The sequence below is a fragment of the Aquarana catesbeiana genome, linkage group LG02 (assembly GCF_042186555.1).
Source record: "Aquarana catesbeiana isolate 2022-GZ linkage group LG02, ASM4218655v1, whole genome shotgun sequence".
Classification (NCBI taxonomy): Eukaryota; Metazoa; Chordata; class Amphibia; order Anura; family Ranidae; genus Aquarana; species Aquarana catesbeiana.
In genome coordinates, this window is record NC_133325.1 from 302151805 (window position 1) to 302166737 (window position 14933).

Sequence of the window (14933 nt, forward strand, 5' to 3'; positions counted from 1 at the left end):
CCCCTGTGACAGGATGTCCAGTCGAGCTGGAAGCGCCCAAGAGCAACCCACCAGTAAGCTAACGATGTTGCCATACCATGTTCTCCTAGCCTAAGCTGGTGCGATTAGAATCACTGGCTTTCTTTTAGGGTGGATAAAAAAAAAAAAACAACAATATTATATAAATAAATAAATATATATATATATATATATATATATATATATATATATATATATATATATATATATATATATATATATATATATATATATATATATATATATATATATATATAAAATATGTTATTTTATTTATTTTATTTTTTATTTATTTTTTATTTAAATCAGATTTTTTGGATTTATCAAATTTATTTATTTTAATAAAATGCTTTTAGAGAAAAAAAAAAAAAAAATATCTATCTAAAAGATAGTTTTAAATTCACAATACATTAATATTATCGTTTATTCAGCATGAAATGGAGCTTAGTTATGTAGCATTGTTTGCAAATAAAGATTCTAACTACTAGCAAGAATGAGTCCTTACATTTAAAGAGCACCTGTCATTTCAGATACATCACGGCAGCGCCTGTTAGCGGGCATCCACTCACCTGCTGCCGCCACGTCCCTCACCTTGTTGTGTCACTGTCGCATCATCAGCCATCCCATTAAAGTGAATGGGACCGTCTGAGTCAACAGCGAGTCAGAGGTGGAGCCACTGCGGGACAGAGATAACAGTTGCTCTTTAAAAATTATGACTTAAATCAAGTCTTTTTACTAGTGATTTAAATCAAATCCACCCTTTCTTTCCACTCAATTCCTGTGTAACAGACGCAGGAAAAGCTGAATTGGCAGAGAAGCATATATTAGAGACAACCAGTCCCAGGCGGTTACTAGGGGCATCTATAGTCACTGCCTGCGGGTCCCTTGTCTTGGAGACAAACCTGTCCAAAATGTGTCCAGTTTTGTACTGAATCTCTGAATGCCAGAAGATCCACATCTGGTGTGCCCAATTGGTGACAATGTGCCCTGAATGAACAGATCACTTACCCAGTGCCAATTTGCTAGCGACTGAGGAAGTCCACCTGCAAATTTTCCACTCCTAGGATATGAACTGCCAAAGTTCTGCCTATGACAAAATAAGGTTTGCCTCCACCTGGACAGCACCACTTCTGGTGCCTTCCCGATGACCGATAAATTCCACAGCAGTGGCACTGTCCAACTGGATCCTGACCGGAAGCCAATGGAGCTGCCTTGTCTAGTGCAACAGAGTGAGCGAATAGCTTCAAGTGCCAGAATGTTGATGGGTAATAACCTTTACTGGGCACACCAAGTCCCTTTAACCAAAAGGGGCCCCAGAACCACTCCCCAACCTGTCAAGACTAGAATGACTAGAATCTGTCATCTCCACCTTCCAGACAAATTGAACGAAACAACTTTCCTGCCTCCAACTTTCAAGGTGATATCCACCAATCCAGAGCCAAAAGCATACTGGGGCATAAGGACATTTGAGAATCTAGCAACTCTATCTTGTTCCATTCCACCAGAATATTCCTCTATAGCAGTTTGGAATCAAAGTCAGCATATGGAACTGCTTAGAACATGGCAACCTTCTTTCCCAGCAGTCTTATACAGAGACGAATCAAGGGAAACCTGCTATTTCTGAGTACAGACAACTGATGTCTCCAAGAAAAGAAAAGCACTTTTCTGGAGGCAGAAACACCTGCACCTGGACAACCCAACCTTCCATAGCATGGACTGTGAGAGTCACATTTTGCCTCAACTGATGAGATGACTGTTCCCGGAGCACAGATCATCCAGATACCCCAGAATGTGCACCCATTGGACTCCTAACAGACCCAAAACTAGGGAGAGCACTTTTATGAACACTTAAGGAGTGGTGGTCAGCCCGAATGGCAGAGCCACAAACTGAAAGAGCCAATCCATTATCACACATTGCTAGAACTGATGTGCAGGAAAGATTGGGACATGAAGATAAACATTTCTTATGTCCACAGATGCTAGAAAGTCTCCCTGCTGGTGCAAAGCCACCACTCCATACAAAATGTCAGAGCCCTGAGAAACTTGTTCAGACTTTTTAGGTGCAAAAATCAGCCAAACATCACCGTTTGGCTTTGGGATTATAAACTGATTTGAAATTTTTTAAAAACTGAGTAATCTGTCAGTCTCTGGAACTGACACGATTACGCGTTGTGCCATAAGATGGAGTGCTTGAAACAGTGACACCCTCTTCTGCTAATTTACTGACACATTTGATCTCAAACTGCGGAGGAGGGAAATACCAGAACTCCAATCTTTACTTGTGGGTGACTATAGAAAAGACCCAACTGTCTGAAATCACCAAGCTTCTGAAAAAGCCAGCAACCTTTCCCCCAGCTGAATGAGTTGGGGGCGTCCCTTCACTGTGAAGTAGAGTTTTACTCCTGTTTTGCTGACCAGGCCCTTTTTTTTACTTTGGCCCCGATTCCTCCCCTCCTCTGGGATCCGTAGCCTGGGAGTGTCTGTTCAAGAAGGATCTAATGTCACACACACCACAGGGGATTTTTTGGTGTCCTAAATTATGCAAGATAGAATGTGAACCGGCTTCCAATCAGCGAGAGCAATGACTGGAGAGTTCTGGCGAGAGGGCTGTCCCCCTGTCAGAACACAACAGCTCAGCTTGGGGGGGGGAATCGCTGTACTAACTTTTGTGCAGGAAAGCTGCTGTACTGTTAGTACAGCAGCTCTAACCGTAGCGGTCAGTTTTTCGGGTTGAACGAAAAAAAACAACTATTAATGTGTACCAGGCTTTAGACCACAACGAAACCCAACTAAGCATTCTCCATGTTCTTCATACCAACATATTGGTGCAAAATCCTATAACTTTACAATATAACTTGTATTGTGGTCAAGAGGGGCAATTATTCTTTACCCCTTCCTGACCACAATACAGCTAATTAGGTCCAAATGTAAAACAGCCTTGCTGTGAAAAAGTAAACATACCCTGCGTCAGGGAACTAAGAACATACAACTCTGTGTCTTCATAGTTCTCAGACCCAGTTTCTATCAGAGAAATTGGTCACAGAGGTCTTTTCAAGTTAACTGGCACAAACTGATGCTGCTAAACTTGTTTTTTGAGCTTCAAAAGACTTTGGTCACAAAGGGGTCAAAGGGCAAGTTCAACTTTTCACAAAAAATTTAAAAGGTGAACTAACTCCTAATATCCTGGCCATGCCCCCCCCCCCCCCCCCCGCTGCACATAGCGACTGTGATACCCCATGCTGTTGATATAGTTGTTTGTACAGTGTGGTCACGCTGACCAATAAGCCCTTGCCACAGCCCCCGAGTGAGTATTCATCATAATGCTTGCAATGGCAAGCACTCATTGGTCAGTACAGCCACACGACCATGCTAACCATTTAGAGGCGCACCTAAGGCTTCTTCCTCTGCTAAGGTGTCCCAGAAGAAAGAAGCTCTTCTCTTTGGTCAGAATGGTCACGCTGACTGATGAGTGCATCAGGATGGATACTCACTCCGTGACGGTGTATTCAACACTTCCAGGTGTCTAAAATACCTACTCCCCTGTCACACACAGTGGTTCCTCCTGCCAGCTTATATGTCACTACAGAAAGTAGTGTGTGGCAGGGATGGTAGGTATTCAACCTACCCAAATATCTTCAGCAGCTGGGGAGCAGCAAAGTGTCAGACTTTAAATGCACATTCTGCCAGAAAGGTAAATGTATTGCCTTTTCTTTTAAAGGCTAGCTTTTATATCGAAGTGACCCCCCACCCCCTCTTAGTGTAGCCCACATAGTAAAATCATTACCTTTAGCTCGCTCTTTGGATAATCATTGTGTGGCCCTGGCAGAACCTACTGCATAAGCACAATGCAACATTATTCACACATATAGACTCGTGGCAGCCCCAGCCATTGTAAAGTAAATGAATTACACAGGATGTGCCCTTTGTACGAAGGATGTGCGGTGCTGGCTAGGGCCACACAATGAAGGTCTTCAGAGTGCGGATGAAGATAAGTATTCAGCTATGAAGGTTACACTGAGGGGGGAAAGCTTTAGAGAGAAACTAAAAATCTGTTGTCCTTTAATCTAGGGCTGCAACTAACGATTATTTTGATAATCGATTAGTTGGCCGATTATTGTTTCGATTAATCAATTATTCGGTTAATAACCTTAAAAAAAAAAAAAATAAAGTGTGGTGTATTATTTAGTTAATGTGTACAGTTTTAAAAAAAGGTAATTTATTCTTAAATATCTCTATGCAGTGGTAAATATAAAATAACCAACTATATGGTTAGGGAGCAAAATATCGAATCCACTCTGAGAATAACAGACAGAAGAGATATACTGTATATACTATTAGAAGAGAGATATACTGTATATACTATTAGAGGAGAGATATACTGTATATACTATTAGAGGAGAGATATACTGTATATACTATTAGAGGAGAGATATACTGTATATACTATTAGAGGAGAGATATACTGTATATACTATTAGAGGAGAGATATACTGTATATACTATTAGAGGAGATATACTTTATATACTATTAAAGGGTGAATCTGGTAAATATCATCAGACTCGGTGATCACATTTTTTTTTATTAAAAACAATGTCTTCCTTCAAAAAAAAAAAAATGTAATTTTAAGAACGTTTGTTCTTTCATTCAGTGAATGTAAAAAGATTTTTCGTCTGAATATTCTCATCTGAAAATTGATTGGTGTGGCCAGCATAAGGCTCAGTACAAACCTATGCAGTTTGCTTTTTATCTGTTTCTGCAGTGCTTTTTGCTGTGCGTTTTGATTTTTGTGCACGTGATTTTGCTGCGATTTGCGTTTTTGCATTTCTTTTGGCCAATTTGTTGTTCGGCAGATTAAAAAACACATATTGCTGCAAAAAACACATTACATGCTTTTCTGCAGCCTCTCTATTGAAGTATATTGAACCAAAAAAGCACTGTTTTGCGTGAACGTGTCCCATAGGAAACCATGTGAATGAACTGTAGTGCGTTTCTGCAAAAAGCACCAAAAAACACATAGATGTGAACCAGGTCTAAGACATTTAGTGACATAATGGGGTGAAAAGAACTAAAATTAGCCCTTTATAGTACAAAAAAAAAAGCAGATAATCACTACTGTAAGGGGTTAATTTTTTTACTGTAGAACTGTGAAAGTAATATTTGCAGTAGCGATTATTTGCTCTTTTTGTACTATAAAGGGCTCATTTTAGGGTTTTTTTAACCCCATTATGTTACTGGCCGATTAATCGATTATGAAAACAGTAATCGATTTCATAATCGATTAGTTGTTTCAGCCCTACTTTAATCACTACTTATTAATAGGAGGAAAAGGTCCATGTGATCAGAATTTAAGGAATAAGAAAGCGGCAATATTTTAAAGAACAGGGTGAATTTGATCTAAATCAAGTTGATGTAAATTATGATTTAAATCAATTCGATTTAAATCATAATTTTTAAAGAGCAACTGTCATCGCTGTCCCGCAGCGGCTCCTCCCCTGACCCGCTGTTGACTCACAGACAGCCTCATTCACTTTAATGGGACAGCTGGTAATGCGGCAGTGACACAACAAGGTGAGGGATGTGGCGGCAGCAGGTGAGTGGATCTGAAATGACAGGTGCTCTTTGAATGTAATAACTTATTCTTGTTGGTAGTTAGAATCTTTAAATATTTGCAAACAAAATGAAGGTTTCCTATTTAGAATAATAAGCTGTCAGGTTAGTAAAACGTCCATATCTGAACCGATTCAATCATACAGTTTGTAGTGTACATAGATTTGCTATACAATGGGATAGAGCAATATTACTGAACTTTGTTTTATCTCATGGTTACTGTGAAATTGTGTGAATGCATCAATGCAGTGCATGTTATCTCAGGTTGCATTCATTGAATGAGTTTACCAAAAACGTAAATATTGCAGAATATACAGCCTCATGCTACATAACTAAGCTCCATTTCATGCTGGATAAACTAAATTATTAATGTATCTTAAATAGAAAACTATCTTTAGATAGATTTTTACTCCAAAAGCATTTCATTAAAATAATTTTGGTGAAAATCAAAAATAAATAAAATAAATTGATTTGAATTAAAAAAAAAAAAAATCAGATTTAAAAAAAATTATTGATTTATATCCACCCTGTTAAATAATCATCCATGGGTGCTGCCTGTATTGACATTTAGCCAACAATCAAGATATAAATGTTCATTTTGGTATTGGTTGATTATCTGTGGCTTTAATACTCATCTGGGACAAGTGTGCATATCAGAAAAATGAGAATATAGTCACACATTCTTGTACCTGATCCAGGTCAGAGACACAAAGTATTGACACCAGATGTTGTGCATGATAGTCAGGCAACTAGCATTTTCAGCCTCCCTCCCTGATTCATGGGTCCCAAAAGCAAAACGTTAATTGGGCCTCCCAGCAATATTTCTCCGACACTTGGTAATGACAACCAGGACAATAGTGTAATTGGTCCCAACACATGGTATGTCTTAATTAAGGGCAAGCAACAGGAGAACTGTTAACATAGTCAGAACACTACTAGGGATCAGTGCTGAGGATAAAAGTTGTAAGTGAAGATCGGCAGAGCAGGAGACTATAGTATACCTAAAGCCAAAACTTATTTTCCCCTTTTTGGATAGAGTAGGGAAGGGTTGTAGCCACTGTCAGTTTTTTTGCCACCAATGTCTTATTTTGAAGAGCTCAAAATACAACAGGAAGTGAGAGCATATCTTTCCAATGTGAGGGATATCCCCTTTTAACAATATAATGTTCCTGGATCAGGCTCAGGAGTAGCGCGTGCTGTAGCAACATCTAGCAGGAAACCGGAACCATCACAGATCAATGTTCATATTCGCCAGCACATCAAAGTCGTCCAAAAAAGATTTTTTTTTTTTTTTTAATTAAAGAATGATCACTTTACAAAGAGAAAGTTGCAATGTTTCGGAGCAGCGCAGGACCCCTTCATTGGGCATGTGATACAAGAATACATACATTATAAATATGATAGCTATCACACCAATGAAAGCCAGAGAACGGGTGCCACCCTCCCCCGCCTTCTGATGTCGAATGATGTCACAATCCTGCCAAAACAGCATAATATACAAAGGCAGCAAACATCTGTCAAAGCACACTATACAAAATTCCCCTGGATGCTGGTTTTTCAAGCATTCTTGTTCAACCCAGCAGGCTGAACAAAAAAAAAAAACTGAGATGTCGTCATACTAACTAAAGCAATGTTAGTGTGGCAATCTCCCCTGCAGAGCTATTGTGTTCTGACAGAACACACTGATCAAATGCTGGTTTTCCAGTATGTCCCATTCGATGAAAGCCACTCAGATGGTTTCTGTTGAACTTGCCAATATTCGGCCCATGTGTACCAGTCTTTAGGCATAAAGACTAATAAAGTCCTGGCCAGTACGAACAGTACTGTGAGAGTGCATATGGGTCAGTAGGGGTGAGTACTGTGGGGGTGTGTAGGGGTGAGTACTGTGGGGGTGTGTAGGGGTGAGTACTGTGGGGGTGTGTAGGGGAGAGTACTGTGGGGGTGTGTAGGGGAGAGTACTGTGGGGGTGTGTAGGGGAGAGTACTGTGGGGGTGAGTACTGTAGGGGTGTATAGGGGTGAGTACTGTGGGGGTGTGTAGGGGTGAGTACTGTGGGGGTGTGTAGGGGTGAGTACTGTGGGGGTTAGTACTGTGGGGGTGTGTAGGGGTGAGTACTGTGGGGGTGTGTAGGGGTGAGTACTGTTGGGGTGAGTACTGTGGGGGTTAGTACTGTGGGGGTGTGTAGGGGTGAGTACTGTGGGGGTGTGTAGGGGTGAGTACTGTTGGGGTGAGTACTGTAGGGGTGTATAGGGGTTAGTACTGTGGGGGTGTGTAGGGGTGAGTACTGTGGGGGTGTGTAGGGGTGAGTACTGTGGGGGTGTGTAGGGGTGAGTACTGTGGGGGGGTGTAGGAGTGAGTACTGTGGGGGGGTGTAGGGGTGAGTACTGTGGGGGGGTGTAGGGGTGAGTACTGTGGGGGGGTGTAGGGGTGAGTACTGTGGGGGGGTGTAGGGGTGAGTACTGTGGGGGGGTGTAGGGGTGAGTACTGTGGGGGTGAGTACTGTGGGGGTGAGTACTGTAAGGGGTGTGTAGGGGTGAGTACTGTGGGGGTGTGTAGGGGTGAGTACTGTGGGGGTGTGTAGGGGTGAGTACTGTGGGGGTGTGTAGGGGTGAGTACTGTGGGGGTGTGTAGGGGTGAGTACTGCGGGGGTGTGTACTGTGAGACAGTGTATGGATCAGTACAAAGAAAGAAAAATAGAAAAAGACCAACCAAACCCACAGGGCATTGGCAACCAGGGTTTTACTGATACAGTCACACACATAGAGACACGCACACCCTTTATGTTACGTCTCTGAATTTGTGTAAATAGGGTCAGTATAATAAAACTGAGGTTAGCCAAGGCCGGATCAAGGATATGGTGAAAGGGCCACATGTAAATCTTAACATGTGAATTCTTTCATGAGCACCTGTTAGGAGCACAAAAACCCCAAAAATTGTAGAATTATAATTACAGAATAAGTGGTCTTTCTAAAATTAAAAAGGATATATGCATACATGGGCATTTTAGTCATTATGTACAGGAAAATTTTGCTGAAAGGGAAGCTCTGGAATAAGACTAATAATTTAGGCTCATGGGGAAGTCATCTTCACATATGTTATCAAGATGGGACACAGCAAAACAAAGCTGCTTCTTTTAGCAAAGAGACCAATTATAAGGCGGCGGCTACTGGAAGTGCAATGCCACCCCAGGGAGCGCGACTGCAACATGAACATACATGATTAATTAGGAAAGTACTCCCTCAGCAGTAGAGATATTATTAAGCACAAGCAGGAAAAATAATAAGCGGAGAAAAAAAAGCGGAGAAAAAAAATACTTAAAATTGTTTTACAGCCATTTAAAGGTCAGCAATTACATTAATGCAAGGGTGTTTCTCTTAGGACCAGGAGAGAGACAGTCTTGTGAAGCTACATACTGTTTACTGAACTGACATATTTCCTGTAGATAAAGTACAAGCTGTTAGTGCTCCTGAAAACCTGACCACAGTCACACATTTAATGCTGTAATCGTAGATAGCTATGCTTAAGAATGTGGTGGTTAGCTCGGATTTTAACAGCCCGACACATGCAATGACGATATGCTCACCTAAACACATTTAAAATACTGTTTTACCCATCAGCAATAACTAAAAAAAATTGTACTTCTGTTTGTACTCCTGACGATTCACACATTCCTAACATGCTGCACATTCAGGACAGGTGATGTAACTATTCTAGCTTTGAAACTTGTGCTTAATAGAGCATAAAAGCAGATTGCCACATTTCTCAGACCCCCCCCCAAAAAAAAAAAAAAAAACAGGTTCTCTGCTCTCAGTGCATGATAGCATGATTGACGCATAACGCAATACAGTCTAAACTAGCTTACAAGGAACAGATTGTAAGTCTAATATCATACATGCCAAGTAAGGGACAATATACTGTACATCTGATTATGTTTTTTTTTTGTAGCTAGGACAAAGGGTGCCTGTATTATATCTGCCTGGGATTTCATTACAAGAACTATCATACATCACCATATTTTGTAACCGTTCTGTCCCCCGTTGGACAAAGTACATGTAGTACTCTATCCCATATTGCTAGGAGCTGCCTAACCAACTAAGAGGTATGAACTGCATCAGCAACTGCATCAGCCTGGGGTGGAGCTACAAACTGCACTGACAGAAATAAAAATGTCATCTTATTTCAAATCCACAGCAGAGATTTGAATGAGACTATGTCATTCAGGGGCGGATCCCGGGGGGGGGGGGGGGGGCGCAACGGGGCAATTGCCACCCCCGAGAAATTTGTTGCCGGCCGGGTGACATAGCGGGCGGCTCCGCTAGCGGGTGACATAGCCGGCGGCTCCTCGGGCAGGTAACATAGCCGGCGGACCAGGTGGTGCGGTTTGTGAGTGGGCGGCGCGATTTGTGGGCGGGCCGGGCTGCCAGGTGACTCAGTGTTTTGGAAGCTGGCCATTCAGTTAGCCAGGGGCAGGGGAGCAGAGAGATGAGATCATCTCTCTCCGCCAGCCCTGCATCCCTACAGTAACTTCCGCCCTCAGTGGGCAGGCAGCAGAGAGATTACATTATCTCTCTGCTGCCTGACTCAGTCTGGGAGTCTGGGACACAGCAAGAGACAACCAAAACACCACCTCAACAGGCAAGTGACAATCCGCAAGGTGTGGCAGGTGACGTGGCAAGTCGCAATCCGCAAGGTGTGGCAGGTGACGTGGCAAGTCGCAATCCGCAAGGTGTGGCAGGTGACGTGGCAAGTCGCAATCCGCAAGGTGTGGCAGGTGACGTGGCAAGTCGCAATCCGCAAGGTGTGGCAGGTGACGTGGCAAGTCGCAATCCGCAAGGTGTGGCAGGTGACGTGGCAAGTCGCAATCCGCAAGGTGTGGCAGGTGACGTGGCAAGTCGCAATCCGCAAGGTGTGGCAAGTGACGTGGCAAGTCGCAATCCGCAAGGTGTGGCAGGTGACGTGGCAAGTCGCAATCCGCAAGGTGTGGCAGGTGACGTGGCAAGTCGCAATCCGCAAGGTGTGGCAGGTGACGTGGCAAGTCGCAATCCGCAAGGTGTGGCAGGTGACGTGGCAAGTCGCAATCCGCAAGGTGTGGCAGGTGACGTGGCAAGTCGCAATCCGCAAGGTGTGGCAGGTGACGTGGCAAGTGGCAATCCGCAAGGTGTGGCAGGTGACGTGGCAAGTGGCAATCCGCAAGGTGTGGCAGGTGACGTGGCAAGTGGCAATCCGCAAGGTGTGGCAGGTGACGTGGCAAGTGACAATTCACAAGGTGTGGCAGGTGACGTGGCAATCCGCAAGGTGTGGCAGGTGACGTGGCAAGTGACAATTCAAAAGGTGTGGCAGGTGACGTGGCAATCCGCAAGGTGTGGCAGGTGACGTGGCAAGTGACAATTCACAAGGTGTGGCAGGTGACGTGGCAAGTGACAATTCACAAGGTGTGGCAGGTGACGTAGCAAGTGGCAATCCACAAAGTGTGACAGGCGATGTGGCAAGTGACAATCTGCATCTGGTGGCAGGCAAGTGACAATCCAAAAGGTGTGGCAGGCAACGTGGCAAGTGACAATCTGCATCTGGTGGCAGGCAAGTGACAATCCACAAGGTGTGGCAGGCGATGTGGCAAGTGACAATCTGCATCTGGTGGCAGGCAAGTGACAATCCGCAATGTGTGGCAGGTGACGTGGCAGGTGACACACTCAGGGCTCCCACCGATTCTGCATTATGGTGAGTCGAACTATTTCATTTTATATTACAATGTAATTATAGAAATAATGCGCTTCAATCATCCTAACACTGTAACAACCATGGTGCTGGGATGATTGAAGCGCCAACACCAGCCGTTTCCCAGATAAATTGCCCACAAAAAACACGGATTTTCTGGCAGTGCCCCTCCCAAGACAAGACTCTGGATCCTCCCATGGACTATGTGCTATGTGTACTGGGTCCCCTGGGGGATTCAGTAAGGGTTTTACATTCCTGTTTTTCAAAGAGGAGCGCCACTCATTTTTCTGTTTATTAAAAGTCAGCAGCTAAAAAAAAACTGTAGCTGATTTTTAAAAAAACACACACTCACCTGTTTCAGGATCCAGAGATGTGCTCACCCAAGCCATTCCTTCTCTCCCCGGCATCTCCACTGTGGGCACCCAGCATTAACAGCTTGCGTCTACACAGCTGGGTGCCCACTGTGCAAGCTTGAGTCGTGCTGCGCCTCCTGAATGGTCCGGCAGTCTTTGGGGACCTGTGACGTGTCCCAGAACACTGCAGGGAGGTAGGGGAGAGGTGATCGCCTAGGCCGGTGATGGCAAACCTTGGCACCCCAGATGTTTTGGAACTAAATTTCCCATGATGCTCATGCACTCTGCAGTGTAGTTGATCATGGGAAATGTAGTTCTAAAACATCTGGGGTGCCAAGGTTCACAATCTCTGGCCTAGGTGATGCGAGCTGAAGATTGAGCAGGTACCTGTCAAAACTAGGTACTCTCTTCCCCTCCCCCCACCCAAGCAAACTGACATGCCAAATGTGGGAGGGGAGGAGTACTTAAAGCGGAACTTCCTCTTTTGAGTGAAGCTCCACTTTAAAGTTTAGTTATACTGTATAAAAGAAAGGACTTCCAGCACAAAACCCAAAAAACAGGAGCTCAGTTGCTGCTTATAGGTAGGTGGATATTGTTGCATTATATGAAACTATTAGTTCAGTTTTTATATATTTTAGGCCTCATGCACACAGGATGTTTTGCCTACTCTCCTAGACTCCTTTCCTCCTAGCAGCAGAATTTTGGTAGAAAAAACACTTGCTTGTAAATGTGTAACACCTTTAGGTGTGACAAGCGCTCAGGCATTAATTCATTTCATTGGCCAGAATAATAATTTCTGGCCACTGCAATTATTTAATGTTCAAGTGCTCAAACGCGTCTAGCGCTAACATGCATTTATTTCTGTCTTTAAAAGCCGCTAACTCTAAACACCTATAAGTGCCCGAACACATAGGCTAAAATGGAGGGGTATTTAGAGGCCAAATGCCCCTAAAAGCCATGCTAAAAAACACCCAGTGTGCATGCATGGGGCTTTAGAATGGGGTGCATAGTTTTAAAGGGTGCCTTGAGTGAAAAAAAAAAAAGGTTGAGAAACACTGCTGTATCTGATACATTCTGCAGGAGAGCGTGTTCATTTGAAAAACAATAGCCTTACTGGCCAGATCACGAGATAAAAATAGAAGAAAGGAAGTCTAAAAAAGGAAACAAATGCAGCACACTAAGGCTCGGTTCACACGAACTCACCGAGGCGACCTGCACACGACATCCACGGCGACTTGCAAAACGACTTCTGTATAGAAGTCTATGCAAGTCGCCCCAAAAGAAGTACAGGAACCTTTTTCTAAGTCGGAGCGACTTGCGTCGCTCCTATTAGAACGGTTCCATTGTACAGAACGGAAGGTGACTTGTCAGGCGACTAGGTCGTCTGACAAGTCGCCCCTGTGTGAACCAGCTCTTAAGAAATGGTCACTTGTAGTATAATAAAATGTTGCTTTTGGGTTTATTACTGCTTTAAAGTGGTTTTAAAGCCTTTACAACCACTTTTTGCTACAGGTAAGCCTATAATTAGGCTTACCTGTAGCTACACTGGTTATCTCCTAAACCTGCTCGGTTTAGGAGATATCCCCTGTATTTGCACGTGCCAATGTCATCGGCACATGCGCACTGAGGCAAACTGAAGAAATGGCATGTACGTGCTGTTGCTCCAGTTAGAATGTGCCGTTACCGGCGGCTCCCGCTCGCATGCATGGGAGTGACGTCATCATGGCTGTGGCCAATCACAGCGCCGGAACCCGCAATACCTGGAAGTAACTCCGGGATCGATGTCGTCCGCCGAAGCGGTGAACGAGGACCGCTGCGGGGGGCTTCCATCTCAGGTAAGTAATTCATAATGAGCTACCACTTTAAGCCTATTATTCCCTCCTGTATTGAATTGTATTGTACTTGTACTGTCTGCCCTCATGTTGTAAAGCGCTGCGCAAACTGTTGGCGCTATATTATTATACAGTTTGGGCTGTGCTTTACAACATGAGGACAGTACAGTTACAATACAATTCAATACAGAAGGAATCAGAGGGCCTTGCTCGTTTGATCCTCTATAATAATAATAATAATAATAATAATAATAATAATATTATTAATAATATGAACATTAACGCATTACATCTAGGTATGAGATCAGGCGTGCTTGGATCCTAGAACAAGACCATCAGGAAGCTGCCACAGTTCTGGGCCAATCACCTGTGGCCAAGGCATTCTCCACACCACCGCACGTATACATGGGACGTGTATGAGCGACTGCAAGGATTGCCTTGGCCGCTTCTGATTGGCCCAGTGCAGTGACAGCTTCCTGCTGGGCTTGCTCAGATGAGTTCAGATTAGGATCTGCACTGCCCTAGTTGTAACTGATGGTCTTCAGCTTCACTGATGGTCAGCTTCCCCACCCCAGCATTATCTGCAGTGGTTTTTAGGCCCCCTGCAGTGCTGTCCCATTTGTTCTGGGTATTGGAGGTGAGAACAGCACTGTATGCAATCAGAAAGCTCTCCTCTACTGAAAGAAGATGGGGGCTTTGTAGTATGAGGGCACTCAGCTTCTGCCATAGACAGGTCCATTGCTGTAGCATGAATAGATACACACAGGATCCTTGTGTTCCCTCAAGTCCCCACACCTAACTGCATTCTCATTACCTGCTTAGACCCTATTAGAACTGGAGGACAAGGCTCACCTCTCTAAGTCCCTGCCATGTCCTCTAGTATGACCCATGACACACACACACATGTATACAAAGCATGTCACCTGCTTCCTGGCCGCAGGCCGCCCCTCATTCGCTGCTCATCCCCCGAGGTCGTACAATCCATGGATCCCTAGCAGACAGATCCTCAACCCGGCCGTGACGTCACTCCGGACCTTGCCAGCTTCCTACTTCCGCCACTGAGAGAGAGGAGGGGGGATGAGTCACGAGCCGGGACATGTGACATGTCTCAACTTTATCAGTAGGACTACGATGGTCTTGTGTTGGACTATGAGGGGGCGCTTAGATGTGTGCTGAGGTATAATAGTATTTACCAATGTCTTATGACAGAAGACATATTAGTAGTGAGATAAAGGTGTGTGTGACACGTGAAGGCTCTCCAATGAGGCAATACAAATCCATGGCGATGTGCTCAATAACCAAAGTATGGGCGACCCCAGTGTTTGTATAATCCAGCACAGCAGGCCTTGACTCTACTTACATATAAACATCTTTATAGTGGATCTTTCTTTGTGGATAGAGTCAGAGG

General features: G+C 44.0%; 1 protein-coding gene across 2 annotated transcripts in view; it reads right to left on the minus strand.

Annotated features, from left to right (window-relative positions):
• NIPA2 (NIPA magnesium transporter 2) overlaps positions 1 to 14604 on the minus strand; it is a 58016-nt gene extending 43412 nt beyond the window's left edge. For both annotated transcript variants that reach the window (XM_073614612.1, XM_073614613.1), the window contains exon 1: positions 14449 to 14604. The gene's annotated coding sequence lies outside the window, so the exon portion shown is untranslated. The remainder of the gene's footprint in view (positions 1 to 14448) is intronic.
• Between the last annotated feature and the right edge of the window lie 329 nt (positions 14605 to 14933).